The sequence below is a fragment of the Triturus cristatus genome, chromosome 4_1, assembly GCF_964204655.1.
Source record: "Triturus cristatus chromosome 4_1, aTriCri1.1, whole genome shotgun sequence".
In the NCBI taxonomy this organism is placed as follows: domain Eukaryota; kingdom Metazoa; phylum Chordata; class Amphibia; order Caudata; family Salamandridae; genus Triturus; species Triturus cristatus.
Window position 1 is genome coordinate 1,202,075,158 of NC_140585.1, and position 23,495 is coordinate 1,202,098,652.

The 23,495-nt window shown below is 46.1% G+C and overlaps 1 protein-coding gene across 1 annotated transcript in view; it reads right to left on the reverse strand.

The window, feature by feature from the left end:
- The window catches only part of LOC146856386 (retinol dehydrogenase 16-like), a 141,259-nt gene extending 118,550 nt beyond the window's left edge, over positions 1-22,709 (reverse strand). The window contains exon 1 of the mRNA XM_085654509.1: positions 22,578-22,709. The gene's annotated coding sequence lies outside the window, so the exon portion shown is untranslated. The remainder of the gene's footprint in view (positions 1-22,577) is intronic.
- Between the last annotated feature and the right edge of the window lie 786 nt (positions 22,710-23,495).

Genomic DNA, 23,495 nt, shown 5'->3' on the forward strand with positions numbered 1-23,495 from the left:
AGTCAATGTTACTGTTGCCCTACAGTTCGCAGCCGTAGGTAGCTCCCACTACTGCCTGTGCCCTGCAGATCTCAATTACCTGGGAAACCGAGCAAAATTATGTTTTATCAGCGAATCTAGAAATAGCAGCCGCTTTTTGTTTAAACAGTGATGTACTCTTGGATAATTGGGATACCCGGTATTTGAGGGTGACAAGCGAATGCCTAAATAGTCGCATTCGCTTACCCATTTTAGTTTGCACTGCCCAAAGAAAGGGAGCCCCTAAAATGCTTATGAGGTTTAATTGTCATAAATGTTGTCTTGCTTCGGTTCTCTGTTAAGATGTGGATTGAACAGAATAAATTAAACCTTTCTAATAACATTTGAATTTCCTTTGGTGTTTTTGACACCAAAAGAGTTTCACCAGCAAACAACGGTCAGGGTGAGAACACATGCTTGTCTCACCTCCTTTTCTACAGGTACAGTGATCGAGGAAAGGGATGGGGATAAAACTAGACAAAGCTATATATAGCAGACATTTGACCACCCTCTCAATAACACCTCTGATCCTAATGCTATCTCTGTGAAAGTCTTGCTTTCCATCTATGCCCCAGTGAATGTTTATCCCTGGGAACTGTGTCAAGGCAGCCTTTAAATCTATAAAAGCTACATAAAGGCTGCCTTTTTTATGTTTACGGCTTTCCATCTTATGATCAAGAAATGGGAGACCTGATCGATTGTGCTGATTTTCGGTCGAGAACCAGCCAGGGAATGTGTTAAAATGTTGGTATCCTCTACCCAGGAAATCAATTTCTCCAATACCTGTTTAGAGAATATTTTTGTATATTGTCAATTAATCCTATTGGGCGATAGTTAGCCAGATCAGACCTGGTACCCTTCTTGTAAATGATGATTATCTCCGCCTCTTTCCACGATGAAGGAACAGAGGCTCCAGTCGCAATGGCATTACTAATAATATTAATATACGGGGCTCAAACAATGGGTTCTGTCAGTAACAAATCGCCAGGAATCTTGTCCAATCCCGTGGTCTTTAACAGTTTCTGCGATTTAATGGCTTTTACTGTTTCTGACAGGGAGGAAGGTAACGTAGAAGAATGTTGAATATCTGGGAAAGCTAGTTCTGTGCTTACAAATAAATGAGACATTGCAATATTTTAATTATTAATAAGTGATGAAATAATTTCTTCTTCGTCATAAACATTATAGAGTGGTTGGAAATAAATAACCCAATCTTGGGGTGAGATGTTAGTTTCCAGTTGCATCGTTTGTGTGTGGCGTCTGTCTTGGGGTGAGATGTTAGTCTCCAGTTGCATCGTTTGTGTGTGGTACCTGGTGCATATGATGTGCCAGAGACCATTCTGGTTTTTAGTTTGTGATGGCTTGAGGAGGCCATCCCAAAGGGATATTTCCCATGCCAACAGTGCTGTTTTAATGGTCTCCTTATAAGCCACCCTAGCAAAGCTTAGATCAGGTTGTTTCTCTTGTTTGATGGATACTGGCAGCCTAGAATTGGCTGATCTGCAGTCAGTATTAAACCATGGACACTTTCCTGGTTTATTAGTCCTTATAGGACCTACATTTCATCTTGCGGGTCAGTTTCAGTCAAGTGGACCAAAAAGAGGTACTGTGTAAAGAGTCCAGGCAAACCCCAAAGAAATTACAGAGGCACAAATGACTCCCCAAATGTTCTAGTTTGTGGTGGTGTGGGTGAGCAGTTGGCATATCAGAGGGTAGTGAAAAGCATTTAATACACACACACAAGCAGTAAATGAGACCATACCCACTAAAGAAACCCAACTCCAATTTATAAAAATAACACATACTTTTATATAAATTTAGATACCAAGAACATCGGAATCGGGTCAGTACTTTTCCAGTTATGAATTTTTACAGTTTTCAAAAATAGGCACAGTACAATTTCTGGATCCCTAATGTTATCCTATGGAGGAAAAACATGTATTGCATTCAGGCACTTGCCAACAACTCACGGGACTGTTCGAGGGGCTCTGTGGCATCCGGGTGCAGAGGTGTGTCACTGCGTCAAGTGTCCCATTCACTTCAAAGGGAGTACGGTCCGGTTACAAAGAGGTTGCAAGCTGGGGAACCAGTCTTTGGGAACCCACAGGGGGACTTGACCCTTGAGATCCTCATGATTGCGGGGATACCATTGGTCTACTTCTCCTTGGGCTGTTGAACTCGGGTGCAGTGGTGTCTTTTGGTGTCGGAACTCTGTGCTGGAGTCACTTGCGGTTGGAAGGGACCGGCAGAAAGAGGCTGCAGGCGGCGACTGGAAGTCCAGTCTGGGCAAAATCCAAGCATGGACTAGGCTCTTGTGGGTCTGGGGACCTTGTTGGCACCGTCCCCTCCCTCAGACTCGGACATGGGAGCGTGGGTGCATAGGTGCTTGAAGGCATTGGGTGGCCGTGGTCACAAACTCACGTCTTGGTCTTTGTTTTGTAGTAGAGGGGCAAACAGGACAGCTGGGCCACTCATGAAATGGGTCTCACTGTCTGTGAAGTCCCTGGATGTGCAAGTCGGCTGTCCTCGTCATTGGTGCTCGGACTGGGTCCAACAAGCCTTGGCTGCTGCAAGGTGTCCGTATCGGGGTATTGGTCCTGTGCGGCTCCTGTTGGTCCTGGTGTCCTTGATGGGAAGACAGATCGGACCTTCCGCAGCACAGGGTCCTCTTCATGGGAAGCTCCTGCATTGGGCTGGCGAGGGAGTCGCAACTCAGAGGACCGCACCATGCATCTTTGGTGCCTGCAGGCGCAGGGGAGTAGCTCCTTTAATTCCAAGGGAGTGTCTTCAGGCAATTCTTGAAGCACTGGCAGCCCTCAGAGCTTCCTGGAGACTGCACAGCGGCAGGACGAATCTGCTTCTGCCACAATTGTTGGAGGCAGCAGTTATGCTGGCAGGGTTGGTGCCAAATCTGTAGTTGCTCCTTGGTTCTCGTGACAGGATTCTTCTTTGTCCACTCCTTCTCTTGATCCATTGAAATCAGATGTCTTGGTATCAGGCGGTCCCCTAAATACTCAATTTATGGGTGTTAAGGAGAGTGAGGGGTGGTAGCCAATGGGCTACTTATCCCTGGGGTCACTACACCCCCTAGATGACCACTTCCTCTGGGGAGTGAGCATCACCCTATCCCAGAATTCCTTATTTCACCACACAAAATATGGTGGAATATATAAAGTTGTGTTCATGTCAGACTGGGTCCCCCTAGAGGTGTACCCAGTCTGGCAGTGCAACCCGCCACCTGCATAGTTAATTTTCCCATCTGTCCAGGTGCGAATGGGCTCTAAACAAGGAGGTCGACTTCCTCTCCTGTGAGAGAAGCCAAATTCGCATTTCAAAGGTGGTGGGCTCTTTTAGGCCCCCCAGGCTTGAAATGCTAATTTACCAGTCTTTCCTGGGGGAGGAGGTGATAACACCTCTCGCCAAAGCAGGCATTGTTCCTAACCTACTGAGAGCAAAGACAGTCACCCCTGGGGGTCAGAAACCTGTCTGTGGCAGCACACTGGAGGGCTGGTAAGTCTCAGGGGGTACCTCTAAGGTACCTCTGGGTGCATGAATAAATCCATCACTGAAATCAGTGTGGGTTTAATAACATAAGGTGTTTGATACCAAACACAATGGTGCCGATTACGATCCGGTAAAAACCGGGTACGAACCGTCGGTCGGAGCGTTTTCTCCGTCCGACTCGTACCCGGTCGTAAAACTTTACAAACATGGAATTACGATTCGCACGGAAACACCATTTCCGTACGATTCGTAAAAAACACCGACCGACGAAAATATACATACGAATGTGATCCGGGAATGCTGCGACGTGACGTCGGGACGCTTTCAGGCAGCGTTTCACGACCCAGGAACTACGATTCGAACCGACAGCAGTCCGGACGGCAATATTTTCACGGCACCCAAAAAGTGCCGGAAAAGCGAAGTACGGCGCGAAACGACCAGAGTAGGTGGCCCGGTACGCGCCGTACCCCCCCAAGCTCCCGTATGTACACGCCGACCCCCCCCCCAGCCCCCGTATGTACGCGCCGACCCCCCCCCAGCCCCCGTATGTATGCGCCGACCCCCCCAGCCCCCCGTATGTACGCGCCGACCCCCCCCAGCCCCCGTATGTACGCGCCGACCCCCCCAGCCCCCATACGTACGTGTCGAACCCCCCGTGTATGTACACCCGTGTACGTGTCGAACCCCCCGTGTATGTACACCTGTGTACGTTCGAGTCGTACCCCCACCCGTGTATGTACGGTGCGTACCCCCAGCGGTGGGGGTACGCACCGTGGGTGGGGGTACGACTCGAACGTACACGGGTGTACATACACGGGGGGTTCGACACGTACACGGGTGTACATACACGGGGGGTTCGACACGTACACGGGTGTACATACACGGGGGGGTACGACTCGAACGTACACAGGTGTACATACACGGGGGTTCGACACGTACGTACGGGGGCTGGGGGGGTACGACTCGAACGTACAGGGGCTGGGGGGGGTCGGCGCATACATACGGGGGCTGGGGGGGGATTCGGCGCGTATGCGGGCACATGTCTCCATGGTTGCTATGGGAGTTCGGTGCGGACGGTGTTTTTTCCATACGGTTGTAACATCGGACGCACGGGATGGATCGTAATTCCGCGGTCGGACTTCACTTTTCACATTTGTACGGTAAATCGTCCGTGGACGTGTCGGACACATTTTCCGACCCGAGGACGTGTGGGGAATAATTCCCAATCTGATTTGTATGGACTTTTTACAATGCGAATCGTAATTGGCAGTTTGTACGGCACTTGTACGATTCGTACGGTAAAAAGACCGGATACGAGTCGTACGGGGATTATTTTTACCGGATCGTAATCGGCACCAAAAATGTTTCAGTGAAGCCAATATGTAGCTTGGGGAACTCTTTTTGACCAGTGCCCAGTACATACCCTAAGATGGCTTCTTTGCTCACTTGCAATATCTAGCTAAGGAACTAGACATCTCAGGGACATATCTGCTCATGCAGATATGTCTTCAAATAAAATATAGCGCACCCTGCCTCAGGGTTCAAGGGACTTCTGTAGGGGTGACTAACATGTATTAGATGCATGACTTTGGCATGAGACCCAAGAGTGTGTTTTGCCATGTTTTAATTCATGGTTTGCACCATGTCATGCAGCCTGCACTCTTAGTCTGTGTGGAATTGTATGTGGGTCTCTTAGGGTGGCAAAATACATGCTTTAGCCCTTAGGGACCCTCCTTAGTACCCTTGCCCTAGGTACCTGGGGTACCATTTACTAGGGACTTACAGTGGTGTTAAAGTCCTTAGCCAATTGTTGCACATTTAGACTTTACCCTTTTTTAGGGAAGGAACACTGGCTCTGAGGTCTGGTTAACGAATATCAGTGCACTGTCAGAATCCAAAATCTAGTAGCTAAAAATATGGGCAAAAGGAAGGCGGGGGGGGGGTGAATACAACAAAGTCCAGTTCTCTACAATTACTTAATGTTGTGTCATTTTTAATGATGTTACCCCATTTAATGTTTTTCCTATTATAAGTAACTAGTATATCACTGTCTCCCTTTACATTAACTCCACTTTAGGTTTAATTCTATTCCCTTTAAGTTGTACACTAGGGGATAGTGATCACTCTCATATCTGTCTACTACTTCAATATCCATTCGTTCAGCCCATAGTTGAAGGCAAGTAAAAAGCAATCAATGTTACACTTGTAAATTCCTCTGGTGAAGGTAGGTTTTCTTAGTAAGTTAGAAGTGGTTTAGTTGTTAACTTGGGGCATTTTATTATAATGTTCACCCAAAACATTAGCCAGCCAGATGGTCTTCCTGATCTAATAGCTGCGGCTGAGATATAAAATGTTTTGAATACTGGCCTATACAGTGGTTCCAATGACCAGGTTTCATGAAGCAAAGTAATATCTGCAGAGTCTATAAACATGCCCCATTGGAAGTTGTGGAGTTTAGATTTCAGCCTGCAATATTCCAGGAAGTTATAATTATTTTATCTGCAATAAGACTATCTTCTCCTTGAAATCTTGGTGAGTATTATTTATAATCACTTCAATAAGAGGCTTTCTTGGGATACGATTGGATAATCGCTACTTGTTATCATAACTTTAGTTGCCAAGATGTCAATATTGTCATTGTTGGTCATACTCTGGAGGATAGGATTTCTTATCTCTAGTCAGTCTACAGACACCAGAGGGTATTCTTCTCCGTCTTCCTTTGGTGCTGAAGATGGGTTGGCTTGAACTGCATATTTGAAGTTGGTGGTGGACTTGAATGGGCATCTAACACCAGGAGCGGATTGGGCATCTCAAAATTAAATGAATGTAATCAGTATTATCTTGTGGCGATAGATGGTGTGTAGCTTTGAGAACATCTGGACAGATCACATCCTTACATTTGAGCACCTCTCTGATCCACTGAATTAATTTATTGCTCAAGGAAACCTCACTTTCTCAGGACAGGGGAGGAAGCTTCCAAACACCTGTCATGTAATCTATTCCTGGGAGGATAGAATTTAACCTATATCTACCTACCTTGGTTTTGCCCAGCGGGTAGGTTGCAGAAGGAGTATCTTGTGGTAGTGATATCCTAAATTTATGGGTTAGGTGAGTGCTTTGGACCGCAGGGGAAATTAACTTACCAAATATTGTCCTTAAGAGGAGAATGAGAGTGCATCTCTGACTGCAAAGCCCTGTATGAAGTTAACAAAATCTCGTGGTTGGTGTGTATTAAATCTCTTTTTCTGGAATTGGGCCTTATTGATATGTTCACACATCCCTGGGACACTAAGGCAGAGTTTTGTTGGGACGAAATATTACGGAACTTGTTTAAAATGAAGTCTGTTGATTTGTATGCCCATGTATCAATGGGCACTAACATCGAACCTGACTTGATCTGGACTGACAATACATTTCGCCGTGTGTTGCTAACATGGTTTAGAGTAAGGGGGTAATTATGTGTTCAGTGGTCCATTGGACTGCGGAACCCATGGTGACGGTCCACTTGCATTATTCCAGGTTTGGTGGTTGGACTGCTACTGAACTGCTGCGGCCTCCGGGAATCCTGCATCCCACTTCAGTGGCACAGCGGTCAGGTTGAGTAATTACTGGTGGTGCCGCTGCGGCACCGCCGAGCATATTACGAGTTGCCTCTCCGCCCGCCTTTCCATGGCTCACCGCCAGCCTTTCCAGGGCGGTGAGCCCGCCATAGAAAGGCTGGCAGTGAGGCAACAAAGTAGGCCCTAAGAGGGCTCCCTGCCGCTCTGGGACCTGGGGATGGATGCAGGGGAGCACATGTTGTGCACCCTTGCGAATGTGCACCCCAGTTCCTGCATGGTGCATGCCATACCATGCACGAACGTGCTGTGGTGGTGTCCCAGTAGTGTCTGCTTGAAGCTCACCCATGGACCTTTAGACAGGCACCTCAGTGACCCCGCCGCAGCACTGCCCGCCTGCCAAGGAATACAGTCATATTCCGGTGGGCCGTGTGAGTACGGCTTTGGTAATCCTCCCATGGGGCACTGGCGTGGCCGCTAAAGTCATAACCAGGCCCTAAATCTTATCCATTTTAAATTTGCTTTTCCAACACCATGTACATGGAATAATGTATTACTACTGTGTCATTGTAACAATGTTTTATTACAGAGCACATGTCACTTAATTTGTCCTTTATATCCAGTACCAAGAGTCGTCTTCCTAGCACGTGTACTGTGTCAGGTAGAAATCGCGTCTTATCTGCCTGCAATGGTGTACTTACAAAAATTAATCTCAATAGACTTGTGCCATGCAATTCTAAATTTCCTTAAGATTGTTCTAAATATTAGAAGTAGCTATGAGCTGCTAACATTTTAATTGGCTATAAACAGTAGTTTATGTGATTACCTATTATATTGCTTATTAATACTATTATTAGTTTCTAATTAATGTTAATGTTTTTGTCCCTCTGAGATAAATATTTTAAAATTACTATTTTATAAAACTTTAGGGCCGCATTATAATGCCATTGCTCTGCTGGTGCATCACTTTTTTTGAAGCACCAGCGGCACAGTGTGCCTGCCCATATTCAGAAGGCCACGTAAAGTCACCCTGCGTGACTTTTCATGGGCCTGTACTCTGGGTGAACAGGGCATACTACGGGTGTTGCTGTGGGTGTTCCCCGCAACATACTTGAAACCTGACACATTACAAGATTTACAAAGTTTTGTAAAGCTGGGAATGTGTCAGAATCCTACGCCTTTCAGAGGGAGGCGTAGGAGTGGTGAAACGAGGAAATATATTTTATTTCTCCTTGTTTTTTCCTCTTTCTATTGTGTGCTGCATTCTGCAGTATGCATAGAAAGAGAAAAATGCCATAAATGATTGTTTTTGTGCAGGAAGGTGTGCCAGGAGCTCGGCAGCCTTACTCCCTCCCTCCTTCAACATCTCCAGTGACACTGTGAGCTACGAGAGGAGGTAGGGGGGGAGATTCCTGTGCGCCCTACTGCACAGGCTCTGTCTTTTGCTTTCCCCTGCCCAATCCATATATTCTGGAGAGACTGGGGAAAGAGAGGCAGAGACTATGTATTAGGATATTGGAATGCAGAGAGGGGTGGGCCTATACGAGGTTCTATAAGCCACTGCTACTCCATTGTCTTCACTGGATCTCTGAACATTCCAATGCCTAATGATCAAGTCGGTCAGTCACTGGCAGATGTTATTTGTAGCAGACTATGTGAATTAATCATCTAATCCACATGAAGCTTGTCAGGGTTTTTAGTGAAGGTTTGATTTATATTAATTTGAAAGGAATGACTGACCAAATGATGGAAATACTTATAATCTTTAGTGACTTTTTATCTACTTAATGTGGGCGCTGCCCATCTCCTAACTCCTGACTTTGAATAGGAGGTTACTACCAGAGTGTAGCTCTTTCTCCAGCCCTTGGTTGGCCTGGATCCTTTTATATTTTAGGAATCATTTCTTCCGCTGAGGTGGTTGACACTGCTTTGATAATTATCAAAGAACATGAAGAAATATCTCCTGCAGGAAGACACCCAAAGTCAACACTGACGCAGATCCATGAGTGAGGAGCAATTTCTTCGGCGATGACAGGAGCTGCTTGGCATATCGAGTATCCATTTATCACTTATTCTTTTGTTTCTACCATCTCAAATTGGTTGACCCAGACTTTGCTCATCAATCAGATCTGATGGGATTACCAGGAAGTTGTCCCTCAGAGGTAATCTCACTGGGGTTCCTGCATGTTCACTCCTATCAGGATGCAGTGATGTTAGAGTCTGCCAAGCTGACACTGTTTAGTCTAACTAATGGTGAAAAGCAGCTTTCCACCATCCTGAATGGGTTTCTTTGATGGCAATGTGCAGCCTATCATCCTCTGTGGTAGCGTCTTCGATAAAACATTACCTGCCTTTGCAAGCCCTCCACCACCAGGTGGACATATGAGTCAGGATTTGCAGAGGGGGTGCCCTATATTCACTGCTGCTGCAGGGCTAACGAATATCAAGTGAGGATGCCGGTATTGATTCTAGGTTGTCGGATTTCACAATTTGACTTTCAGCCATCAGATGTCTCGCTCCAGTTCAAAGGTTACTGTTTTTTCTTGGCTCACAACAACAAAATCCTACATAGAGAAAGCAGCTCTGACGACTCAGTGCCACCAGACCCAACTACCAAGCCAAGAATGTACTTATTTAGCCTGTGTTACACCCCAAACACCCTACCCTCCCGTAGCTGCACCCCTGATATAAGACCATATGTCTCTACACTCTTTCACATCCAAATTATTGCCAACATTCAAACCAAGCACGTACTAGTGCCTAAACACAACATTACTGAAGAAAGTGTTCCTTCAAATATACATCCCCTCATATGGTAATCTAACTCGGGCACCATCTTAGTACTGGTTATGAGTAATCTGAATAGTTAGAGGACTATCACAGGCACTTTGAGGCTATAAAGTATTGTCATGATCTTATTGTGCATATGGATTCCATTGTAGTCTATATCTATGTACCAAAGAATCATCATCTTACATAAGCCATAGTCACGAAAATAAAAAACATTTGACACATATTAAATAACCATCAGTCATCAGTTCAGACGGAGTTTTACTGCAGTATGATGCTTTCTATGGGCACTAACTTACCACATGGGTTCCTGGTATTATTATATCCATATATCCTGCACACAATCAGAAGAACCTATCACAATGCTCCACATTTTCTTATAAAGTAATATATATTTAGGAGCACAATTGTGTCGCATACTTTGAAGAACAATATTATAACAAATAGCTGAAAGGGAGGTTACTAACTACCAATACTGTAATCCTAATAGAAACATTATATGCCCAGTGCAATAGACATCTCCAAAGTGTGTCACTGCACTATTATATTGCAGTCCTGACCTCTTATATCCATAGTTAGAAATGTATAACAACATTCTGACCTCATAAGGTGTATAAAGAATCGCGGAGGGTGGGTGAGGAGTTTTGAACCCTGTTAGAAATTGGGTTGTAGGTTGACTGAGGTATGAGCCTAGTCATGCAACAACCACAATCCAAGTCAGGGTAAGAAGTAGATAAACCCTTAATTAACCTGTGCTTAACCTCTGGTAGCTTGGCACAGAGCAGTCAGGCTTAACTTTAGACACAATGTGTAAGGTATTTGTGCAACACTTTAAACAGTAAAACAATAAAAATACAACACAAAAATATTCTATACCAGGTTAAAAAAACAGAGCTTAATTTAATAAATAAAATAAGAACAAAACAACAGAAATGCAATAAGAAGAACTTGAATTATGAATTTTTAAATAATAAACTGTAAAATGGCGCTAAGAAGCAATAAGTACTTACTTGGGATATCTGGCCGCACCGGACTGGGACAAAGTCAAGAGTTTATGCCGACCACAATGGTATGCATGCATGATACAGGACCCACTGAGGCCCACTGAACAAAAGTACTTTGATCCTGGTTGCATCTAAGTCGAGGATGCAGGGTGCAGACACGGTGATGCACCGGTGCCAAGTTACCAAGCGGCGGCGATGCGCTGGTCCTGATCTGCGCACCAGCAGCGATGCATTGGCTCCGATGAGTGATGTGCTGCGATACGGAGGCTTGTTGTCATCAACTGGGATGTGAAGATCTTGAGGTGGGAAGAACGACGTGCAGTGGCTGTTCCGAAGGCAATGGTCTGACCACGCAGCAGTGGGAGTGTGCCAGTTCTGATCCATGCAACAGCAGTGATGCGTCAGTTCGACAGAAGATAGGTGGGTTCTGCTGGAACAAGTAAATAGGCCCACTTCCAAGGGGCCAGGACTGGGGTGGCACCACTTGGCAGGGCAGAGTCCAGGTGCAGAAGCAGGGTGATTGGAAATCTTTTATGTCACTGAGACTTCACATCAGGAGGTCAGCCAGCTAGCCCTTGGAGTCACTGGGTTCAAGTGATGCAGGGCCAGTCCTTCACAACCAGGCAGTAGAACCGTCACCAGCAGGGCAGTACAGCTAGGCAGGAGCCAGCAAAGCAGCAGGCCAGCAGAGTGGCAGTCCTTCAGCAGCACAGCAGTCCTTCTTCCTGGCAGAGTCTTCACAGGTCCAGATGTGTACTAAAGTGGTGGTGTCAGAGGTCCACTATGTATCCCCAGATGTGCCTTTGAAGTGGGGGGGGGGGACTTCAAAGACATGCCTTCGAAGTGCACAGAGATGCTCCCTTCTTGCCCTGGCTCAAGACCCACTACAGGGTGGTATGCAGCCTTTTGTGAGGGGCAGGGCTCAGTCTATTCAGGTGGGTGTATGAGGCTGGGTCCAGGTCCTCCTTCCCATCTTGCCATGATGGCCCATCAAGATACACCTAAGCTACCATTGTGTGTGGCAGTCGAGGGGAAGTACAGGAAGTCCACTGTCACCCACTCTAGGCATGTGATCAGAGTGGGATCAGAGACAGGCAGCAGGCACTAAATGGCTGAAGTAAGGAAATGTAATGATAAATCTATGTGTATTGAACACACCAGTGTGTTATTCTGAAAGATTAACGTTACTATACTAGTAATTGTCAGTAACTTTTGTAACAAATAACGTGCTGTTCAGGGTAGTCTGACTGCCTGACATTCTGCGACTAATGATCATCTGTGTTTCAAGTAAGTCTTGTTACTTACAACCTGAGCGCACAGCTTTAAGAATTTCTCAAAAGATATGTTTCAACACATTAATCATCTGAATTACATTTTTAATAGAGCAATTCATGTAAATATTCCAGCTCTACTGTACATTCTTTTTAAAGTTTCATACAGTTATGTTCACAAATATGCTCAAAACTATACTTCAAGAAAACAAATGGCCTATTTAACAAAATCACAAAGATTCTTTTTTTGGGGGGCAGGAATCTATCATGTTTTCCGTTGCCCAATGCATTTCTGGATCTCTGTTCCTTCTTCGGGGCCACTGGAAGAAATATAAATACAACCAATGGGGGGAGATATCACTTTGTTAGAAATGGGGATCTCTAGAGACCCTTGCTTCTAGTCAGAGTAATGGGGAAACACACTTTAAATAACCCCTGCTCACCCCCTCAATAGCTTGGCACAAGCAGACAGGCTTATCATAAAGGCAATGTGCAAAGTATTTGTACCAACACTCACAGTAACACAGTGAAAACACCACAAAAGGACACCACACCAGTTTAGAAAAAGAAAGTATCTTTCCCTAAACTAAACAAGACCAAAACGACAAAAGTCCAACATACACAGTTAAAAATATGACTTTTAAAAGGTTTCAAGAACTTGTACCATAGAAAACTATGGATGCATGACCTTTCACCAAAATACCCGTAGATGCGTCAAAGTTCACAAGCCAAAGAGCCGCAGCATCGGAAAACAAAGAGATGCGACACTCCTGAGACCTTGGGGAGGTGATGCGACAGTCCCGCTACACGCATAGAAAGGGTTGCGTCAAATCCGGTCTGAACGGAGAGTGATGCGTCGATTCTTCGTGACGGTCCGGTCTGCGGGTGATGCTTCAGAAGTACTTGCCGCACAGGTGCGATGCGTGGAAATCCAGGATGCGTCAGCGATCGATGCAGCGACGTCAAGTGGCGCTGCTTCGGTCCTCTTCAACGCGATTTGTTGATTTTAGCAGGCTCTTCATGTTTCTTCTTTCTTCCAGCTCCAAAAGAGAAGCAACAACCTCCAGAGGCCCAAAACTGGCACAGGACCTCTTGTCAGGCTAGAACTCACAGCAGCAGAGTTCAGGGGCGCTGGGGGTGAAGTCTTTTATGTCCCTGAGACTTCAGAACAGAAGGCCAGCACACTTCAGGCCCTTGGAGATCTCCTTTAAGCAGGGGACACAGCACACAGCAAAGTCCTTCTCCTTTCCTTGGCAGAAACAGCAACTGCAGGCCAACCCCATATACAAAGCAAGGGCAGTACTTCTCCTCAGTCTCTCCAGCTCTTCTCCTTGGCTAAGGTTCCTCTTGAATCCCAGGAATGATCTAAAGTCTGGGGTTTTGGGTCTGATAATTATACCCTAGAATGTCTTTGTTCTCTTTGTGCTAGGGGCTCTGAGCCCAGTTCAAACCAGTTTTGTGGGGACACTCTGCAAGTGCACAACAACATCCATTGTCAGTGTGAGCCTTGGCTCCAGACACACCACAGGGGGGGAAAGCTAGCATTGTGGAACGCAGGCACAGCCATATTCAGGTACAGGTGCTACTCCTCCCACCACTCCTAATGCAGATCAGGCCTATTCAACCTAGTGCTGACTCATCCAGACTCTTGGAGCCACTGCACCTCCCCAGCCCCTTTGATTCCAAAGCCAGACAGTCAATCCACAACCAGACAGAGGCACACAGGATGGTTGAACAAGAAAAATAGCCACTTTCTAAAAGTGTTATTTTCAAACACACAATTTAAAAACCGTCTTTACTAAAAAATGTGTTATCTAATTCTGAGTTTAGGGATACCAAACTTCATTTTTCTATCTTATCCCTACGAGAAGAAAGGTTCAGGTCAACCACGATTAAGCGCGAGCCGGATACAGGGACCCAGTGGGGCCTGCTGAACAAACGTACCTTGATCCTAGTTCCTTTGACATTGAGGATGTGATTGTGGACGAGGTGATGTGTTGGAGCTGATCCATGCAACAGCAAAAATGCGCTGATCCGGATCTGTGTAGAAGCTGCGGAGTTATATGCCAGATCTGATCCATGCAACAGGGTGATGCGCCGGTTCTGATCCACGCAATTTCGGTGATGTGCTGGTTTGACAGGAGATGAGTGGGTTCTGCTGGAGCAAACACCTAGACCCACTTCCAATGTTCCAGGACTGGGATGGCACCACTTGGCAGCTCAGACTCACAGATGGCAGAGTCCAGGTGCAGAAGCAGGGTGATTGGATGTGTTTTATGTCCCTGAGACTTCACATCAGGATGTCAGCCAGCTAGCCCTTGGATTCACTCTGGATTCAAGTGGTGAGGGCCAGTCATTCACACCCAGGCAGGAGAACAGCCGGTAGCAGGGCAGCTCAGTAAGGCAGGAGTCCAGCAGAGCATCAGGCTCCAAATGTCTAAAATAAGAAAATGCCAACTCTCTAAAATTTGCATTTTCAGAATTGCAATTTAAAATCCGACTTCATCACAAGTTTCTATTTTAAATTGTGATTCGAGACACCAAACATGAACAGTACATCTCTTCACAATTAAGAATTAAACTTATAAAATGCAATAAGGTAATCCTAATGTTCTCTTATGGGAGAGAAAGGCCTTGCAGTAGTAACAAGCATTTACAATGCAATGGTCTCGGCATTGTTAAAGTTAGAGCTATTGTCATTGCTGATGACATGATTTTTGTTTATGTTTTTGTTTTTAAAACATTTAAAGAAACGGCATTGTTATTTACAATGCCAATAGCTTAATCACTCTCAAATGTGAGACCTTTTGCATTTGCACCCACACACAGAGCCACACACTCAAAGCCACCCACACACAAATAGAGCCACCCACACACAAATAGAGCCACCCACAGAGCCACCTACACACACAGTTACCCACACACAGAGCCACCACGCATAGAGCCACCTACAAAAAAAGCCACACACACAGAGCCGCCCACACACACAGAGCCGCCCTCCCACACACACAGAGCCTCCCACACACACAGAGCCTCCCACACACACAGAGCCTCCCACACACAGAGTTGCCAGATTACTCAGTGTCAGAATGACAATGTTTCTGGGCCTGATTTTTAATCATGAAATCAACGGATTCTACAAACCAAGTCATACACTGTTTTTAAATGCATAGCCCAATACTGTAGTGCTTGTGTACAGTCAACATGGAGCGACTGGACTACCAGTTTAATTCGTGCAGACGTAGGGCCTTCTGGTACTTGTAGTAAGGCAAGTGAGGCATGTCCACTGCTCAAATTAATTTAATATTTCCCCACTAATCGTGCTTGGATTCTGGAGTAGCGTGCTACCCGGCAAAAAGCACTTGAACACCTCTTAAGGGGTAGACCCCTGAGGGGGAACCGGAGAGTGCCGGGGGCAAGGGACTCTAGATAGCTAAAGGCCCATGCACCCCCAAACCAGAGTGCCAGGCCGCAGCTTGCTAGCTGGCCGGCAATCTAGAGCCCGCGTCCCCCAGAGCAGCCCAGAGCAAGCACCAGTGTCACCCGTGACCACTCGGGTGGGGTGGGTGGCGGAGGCATGTGGGTAGGAGGGGGGCATGAACGACTCACCGGCAACCTCCCTCAATGCTCCCGCAGTCCTGGGGCAAAGCGAGCACGACGCAAGATGACAAGTACAGATGACGAGTTGAGATGGTGTGTCCGGCACGAAGAGAGGCAAACCCCTAGGTTTGTTTGCACTTTGCAGTTAATTGTTCGTGATGTTTTTCCCTCCTTCACTTACAGATTAACGCGGACACTTCCACTACTTTGAAAAACAAACGCCTCTCTGCGTGGCTTCCCGCTGGTGAGGGCGCGTTGCGCCAGGGACCCCCATTGTCATGCGGGAATGTGCGAGGGACTAATCTACTCGAGGAGGCCAGCCGATGGGGGGAAAATGGCTGCATCGCACCACACGAGTCTACAGCGTGTCTTGCTCATGCTGTCTGCACGTGCCAGTAGGCTCTCTGATTGGTTGACAAGGTCCACCAATCACAGTGCTTATTTGGTAGTTGCCAACCAATTAGAGAGCCGACTGCGCGTGTTCAGTGAGTCCATCACTAGGACCTATATTGAAACAAAAATCAAAGAACACCAATGGTGTAAGTGCTAGGTTATGCCATATACAGATCAAAAAGGCTTTTGAACTACCCACTGCTGGGTAGAGACACAATTAAAAGTATTGTAACATTGGTACAGGGCGGCACTTACCTAATTTGGTTGATGTAGTTACCGCTTCTGTCCGGGGCTATTTTAGCCAGAGGTATGCATGCTAACCCAACCTGGAAAGGGGAATAGGTGGTGTCAGCAAGGGAGAAAGAGGAGAGCAGAGATCCGACAGAGCTCCGATATTCATTAGTCAGAAATGGGGTAAACAGAGGGCGTCTGTTTTGTTCAAACAGAAGTACAGATATGGCCAGGATTATATCATAATGAGGGTCTGCTCTTAAAGGAGCTGTGTACAGAGTGACGTGTCACGGCAATATAGTGTAGCGTCAAAACAACCCCCCTATGTGTAACCCGGGGTAAGACTGCAACTATCCAAGGTGAACTCATGGATAAACCCAGGGAGGCTGCGCATGAGTGGACCCAGACAAGGTATGGGTGCCATTTGAGGGGGAGAAACCAGAAGGAACTGTGACCATACAAGTACGCCCTGAGAAGTGAAAACTGGTGCATCCATGTAGATAGAAGCCCCATTGTAGGACAGTGGAATGGCGAGCTTGCAGTGGCTCTGGGGAGCGTGTAAGACGCTCCGAATAGGATGCTCAACCTTAATGGGGGCCCTGCACATGGGCAAGTGAATGCGGGGCCCAGTCGGGGAGTGCGTGGCACGACAAAGCGCTTCAATGGTGCGGTCAAGGCTAGGGTAGTTAAGCCGCCGCAGCAAGGAAAGTGAACTGGGGGATGGTCCCTGTCTACAAGTCTTGAGGCACGGCAAAGCCTAGACCAAGTAGGTCGCGGTTCAAGCAAGCCAGGGATGGTAACGCAACCCGGGCAAAATAGGCGAAGTAACTTACCGCTCTGATGTAGCGGTGTCTCTCTAGTGTGCGTCCAACCAGCAGGATACTCTGAGAAACAACTTGTTGTTTATTACGGCGTGTCCACTTCCGTGTAGATAAACCGGGGTGCTTGGGATTTGTAGTTTTTGAAAGCGCGCGCCTAGGGAAATGTAGTCCCAGCACGAGAAGGAAAACATCGATTAAATATCAGCATAGGGCACTGAACTCGATATAAGATGTAAAGCAATAAGCTGGTCCAGTCGGAAACGGCTCATGAAAAAAACCATGATCAGCATAATGATATGTCGGCATGGGGCACTCAACTCGGGGTGAAACTGAAAGCTGGTCCAGGCGGAACCAGCTGCTGAAAAGAATATGGTCGGCTATGACCAGGGTCTAAATTGCATGTACAGCATTTCTGGGAGATTAATTGTTTAGCAAAATATTTTTTCTACAATTGAATAAAAACTGAATACCAATTTAAAAAACAGCCTCAAATTAGCCTGCAAAGTATCTAGGTTAGAGCCTCATTTAAAAGAATCGCAGATGGTCAGGCCCTTTTGCATAAGGCGTCTTCTTCACAGGATAGGCAGACAGACAACAACATTCAAACACCAAAAGAATAACTTTCAAAGCTACATGAAAATAAAATAAACCCCTGAACTAAACATAACCACACCATAAATTAGAACAGTGGTCATTTCTGTAACTCATACTACCTAGAAGAAGCCCTTTTCAGCACTGTGCTGCCTCTCCATGCCCCTGGGTATTAATTAACACCTATGTCAACAGGGATGGACAACTCCAAATATGAAGCAGTATCAGTGACTTACCTTCCCTGCTGCTCTACCCCATTAGGAGTCGTCGAGGGAGACTAGGGCTGGGAACAGAACAAGGGAGGGTATTCGGGTGTATGCAGTCTGTCCTTCACGTTAAGAGTCAGGGTAGCAATGTGATATAATGACGAGACAAGAGAACGAGGATGCAAGTTGGTGCAGAGGTCTCAAAAAGATAAGAACACGAGAGAACAGTTAGCCCCAGTTGGGAATAACTCGCAGCATTCGGAAACCGTAATCCTCTGACGGGGTTCAGGCTTCAGCAAGAAGATTGAGCATAAGAGAGGACTCAAAGGCAGACAGGACAGCAACTGGAACCATGGGGGTAGCAGGTCTCCATAATGGAGCAGTTGCAGATCAATTGACATTCGGCATAAAATATTGGCTCAGAACTATTACTCTCGGTATGGGTATACTCTTTTGCATGTGATGGCAAGGATCATGAGAGCTCAACAGGCCCTAAATATAGGTTATGGAACGGAATAGGGGACGGAAAGGCCTATTCCCCGGTCTGTGGGAAGATGGTCAGTCGGCCCCTGTGAAAGGAACCCCCTCACCTAGGTGTGACCCGTTGTGGGGGGGTCAGATCGGGAGGGGGCGATATGCCCCAATAAAGCCCCTAGGGAAGGGGTCGTCTCTCAACCGCTAGAAAGAGGAGGACGCAAATGTTCTCGTGTGAGATAATAGTTGCTTTTCGGAAGAGGGGCAGGCACCGGTAGTACCCCTATGGTGGGATCGTGGACCCTTCCTTTATGTGAAAGAGAGGCTATGCCGAGGGTGCGCTGGCCCTGGGGTCTTTGCGAATGGATTTTATACAAATGGAGACCCTGGTCTAGGGAGGGACTAAGCGATGCGGACACTAGGGTGCGGTGTGCATTGCCGGGGGGTGGGGGGTGCTGCTGCCAGAAAATACTCCAAGAGTCTGTCCGGTTCTGTGTGAGTGTGTGAGGAGAACAGAGCAACTGCTCCAAGGCCCGGCCCACCTCCCAGCATTCCGGCCAGCCATTGGCTGCCACACTCACCAGACTGCACACGCTGCCCAATCAAAGGGCTCGGTGGAAGCTTAAGCATCAAAGATACGCAAGGCCGCTGTGGCACACCCGACGACACGGACAGAGGTAGAGCGAAAGATAGCAAGAAAGGGCAACAGAGCAAGAAGATATACATTTTCAAAGTCGACAATGGCATGTGTTTTAACAAGAGGGCGGCACCAGACACGGGAGCCGACAGCAGGGTGAGAGGACGCCAGGAACACCACCGCCTTTCTCCGAGGTGAAGCAGAAATGCCTCGGAGAAACGCAGTGGCGTTTTCGGATTCGGGGGCGTGTTTTTCTTTTTCTCTCCTCTTGCCATTGACTGGAGGAGAGAAAAACACGCCCAGAGAAAACATCGGAAAAAACACGCCCCCGAATCCGAAAAGGACGGGGCTTGTTTTGCGAGACAAACCTCTTCTCCAATGGCTGGCCAGCATTTAAGAGGCCAGCCAATGGAGAAGAGGAGAGAAGAGGGGCGGGTTCAAGCCCCTCTTCTCCAAGTCATTAAATCTCGCGAGCGAGACTGCGCAAGCGCAGCCTTCGCTAGCCGAGACCTAAAAAACGACTTTAGGAGTTTTTCACTACCAGCACATGTACAACATTAAAATACATATCCTGCCTTTTAAATGCATTGCACCCTACCCTCTGGGTTGTCCAGGGCCTACCTTATGGGTGGCATGTATGTATAAAAAGGGAAGGTTTGGGCCTGGCAAAAGGTTTATTTTGCCACGTTGACATGGCAGTGTAAACTGCACAAACAGGTTCTGCAATGGCATGCCTGATGCTAGGTTAGAGGGCTAATTAAGTGGGTGGCACAAGCAGTGCTGCACGCCCACTCACAGGCCCTAGGCAAATGTAGTGCACTTTGCTAGGGATGTATAAGTAAATTGAATAAGCCGTTTTGGTATGAGCCAATATCAACATGTGTAGAGGAGAGAGCACATGTACTTTAGCACTGGTTAGTAGTGGTAAAGTGCTCAGAGTCCTAAAGCCAACAAAACATTCTGTAAAAATATGAGTAGATAGGCAAATAGTTTGGGGATGACCCTGCAGAATGGGCTATTTTCCAACAAACCCCATCACAGCATTTATACACTATCTTGCATCCAACACCTTTACATATAATTTGTAAGACTTCTCAAGCATCAAAGTAACCCCAAACTCCCCAGACTTAAATTTGAACGGAATTACAAGATTTTATCACTTACAAGGTCCATTAATCCATTCGCCTAAAAAATATTGCATTTCATGGTCCCTGATCGACTGTATTCAGTTTTCTAATCCACATTGCCTCACATATTCTGAGTTTAAGCTCCTCTGTTCTCTCCCCTTGGATCTACAGTTTTGCTTTCTATTCCATGAAATGAAAAACTCAAAGATTATTGTTGCGACTCACATTCAGTGGCATGTACAGTAATTGGATCATTTGTATTCTCTTGCTTAAGGGCTCTAAAATGATCTACAATTCTTTCATGGAGTGGCCTATTCATATTTCTGATATGAATCTCAGCATCTATACAAAAAATGTAGTGCCATAGTTAATGCTGGTGTTAATGTTACACTCCTTATCACCATTGTAACAGAAACTTCTTAACATCGGCCTCCCTACACATGTTACAATGTTGTCCACATTTGTAAAACGCTTTTGATAGAGATATTAATCAAGCTGTTTGTGGTATGGATCTCGGGTAACTAGAACTAACTTACTTTATTATGACATATTTTTGCACTTAATTTGAATTGAAAAATTTCTTGTAAGTAGAATTCCTTAACACTGGTACCTTTATAAACACTGGTGCCTTCTCACATTGGATCCAATCTTGAGGGCACAAACAACCCCACACCCTAGGGCAGACTTTGAGGAACTATGTTTATCCTAATTACCCAAGCACATTACAAACTGTCTGGATGGCAGGTAAAGTAGCGAAAGACTTACAAAGAATGCACATGCCAACATTCTTCCTTTGCATATAGACCAAGACTTTAGAGCAACTTTCTTTTCTGCGTCAGACTTGCTCCTTTTTTTGTTGTAATTCGGGAAAGGTCCGAAAATCCGCCTCTTCACAATTGGCCTACCATCCTTGACTTTGTCACTAGTTCTCACCTACATCCATGGACGGTTCCTCATATAGACTCTGGGCCACGCCCCCTCTACTGTTCCCCTCAATAGATGAAAAACAATTTTCTAAAAAAAGAACAATATACCAAGAGCAACACTCAAAAGCACTCATCCTTTGTTGCACTGTATTTCTTCCTGGATCTCCTTTGTTGCTGCACATGCGCAGCTTCCGGCAGACAGTGCCATTAATCTGAATTTGCTGGGCTGACGAGCTCACAGCCCTAATGCCTGTGAGGTCATCAGCTCAGAAAATGTAGTGCCTGGTATGCTAAATTCCACCCCCTGACACCTGATGGCCCTATTCGCTCCAGGCACAAGCCCTGTAGTGGAAGGGGCGTCATGTCAGTCAGTCAGGGACTAGAGCCCAGCCTTTCTACACTTTCACTTGGTCAGGGTGGTGCCAACACGCCTTACTGTCCCCACCTCACCCTGTGACAAGTCGTGGAAGGTGGGATTAGAGGCTGCAAGTGGCAAGCAGAGCATTGGAGTCTGCGCAGTTTATCACCACCAGTTTTGATGATGCTGTACAGACTTCAGTGCATTGCTTCCTGCACTGCACTTAAAATGCCTCCTGTGCTTGAGAAACGGCACCCGAGCTTTCCCTCCGTGTTCCTTTTGGCAGTGGAGAGAATCAAGAGCAGAGAAAAATAAAGGAGCTCCTTATAGCAAGCCAGCAAACCGACAGGGCTGAGTGAGCTTTCCTTTTGTAGTTTAACATGGCTGAAATGTTTCATGGCTGTGCATGCATGCCAATTACCTGATTTATGGGTCTTTCACCACATTAGCTTCTTACAGGCACAAATAGAGAAGCATGGTAAGACATGTTACATGAAGTGCACTTTTAATGTGATTTTAAAATGGGGATGCTTGCAATATTTTTTTTGTATCCTGTTCCTTTCCTATACTGACAGGCATAAAACATTTCATAAGACCTATAGTTAGCACTTAGTTTATTCTTTTGTTTACTAAAACTAGTGATTTTAGTCTGCAGCACTGTTGCCAGACCAGGCTTGGAAAGTCAAAAAATAGCATGCCTATCTTTTTGCAAAGAGTGGACCGTGAGCATACATAATTACACTTTCCCTACTTCTCCTCGCTCAAAAATGAAATACTGAGGCTTTGATTTTACGCCCTACTACTGTCAGACTTCACCAGCCACCACTGCCTACATCTCTCCAGTGTGGTGATGTTTCTGAGATTCTCTGCATCTTTAGTCACTTATTTCTCTTTGTTCACTCTGAAGTGACAGCTGTATGTCCCTGTATCTTCACATCTTCGTTATGTGTCCTCCTACCAGGTGCAACGCTTTGGAGCTAATGTTGCATATTATAAGTAATGCCAATAAAATAAATGTAACACTACATTAAAAAAAGGATATGTATATTATATTTACAAATATTGTTACCTTCAGGTCTTCTCCAGTAGATAAATCTGTGAATAGGATGTGCTTCTTTTGTTGAAAGCTGGTGATGGACATGGAGTGGCACTCTAAGCCAGACTGCTTTGGATCTCACAATGTGTCGCTGAAGAATCAGAATGAAAAAGCTGGTGCGGGTGTCTCAGAATCTTCTCTTTTCCAAGACTAATAAACTTAAGGCTAAGATGTTTGGGTGTACTCACCTAGCTCATTCTGTCATCACATCTAATCGCATAGCCATGTGCCAAGGCGATGTGTCACAGACCACAGAGCCCTAGGGGAGACTATGGGGCGACGGAGCCAATTTATGGTTGGTTCATAACACCCCACCCATATTAACAGTAGATAAAATAGCAGACAAGACAGGAGTAGCCTACAAGCCTAAAATGCAAAAAACATCCTCTCTGTCCCTCCACTGATGAGCGGGTGCATGTGATGCCAAATCAATTTCTTTGTGCCAGTTTGATGAGTGGAAATTATCTTTCATTGATCATGCTCTCAACTGCTCCTTGAGTAGGTAGTTTTTTGTTCTCGCGTATGCAGGGCTTGCACTGTCTCTTTGAGACATGCTGTATTCAGAATATGGGCATTAAGCAACATCCATTTTTCTTTTTGGCTCCATGCCGCGCTTTCAAAATAACAATAGCATTCCTTTAACTGCGATGGTGTCCTCCCAACACCTCCTCCCATTGGCCAGAGCCTTGCATTTACATTTTAACTTTAGCACCCCCGCTGCTTATTGCTTTTGTTCTGTCTACGCCACTGGCCACACTTCCACTGCTACGCATGGTGTCCTCCATCACACCCGGGTCACTGCATCAGGTCAGTCCTTCCCACTGATTAATCCTTCCTCACAAAGGGACCTCTACTAGCCACATAAGGTACTGTACCCTTAATGCAGTTATA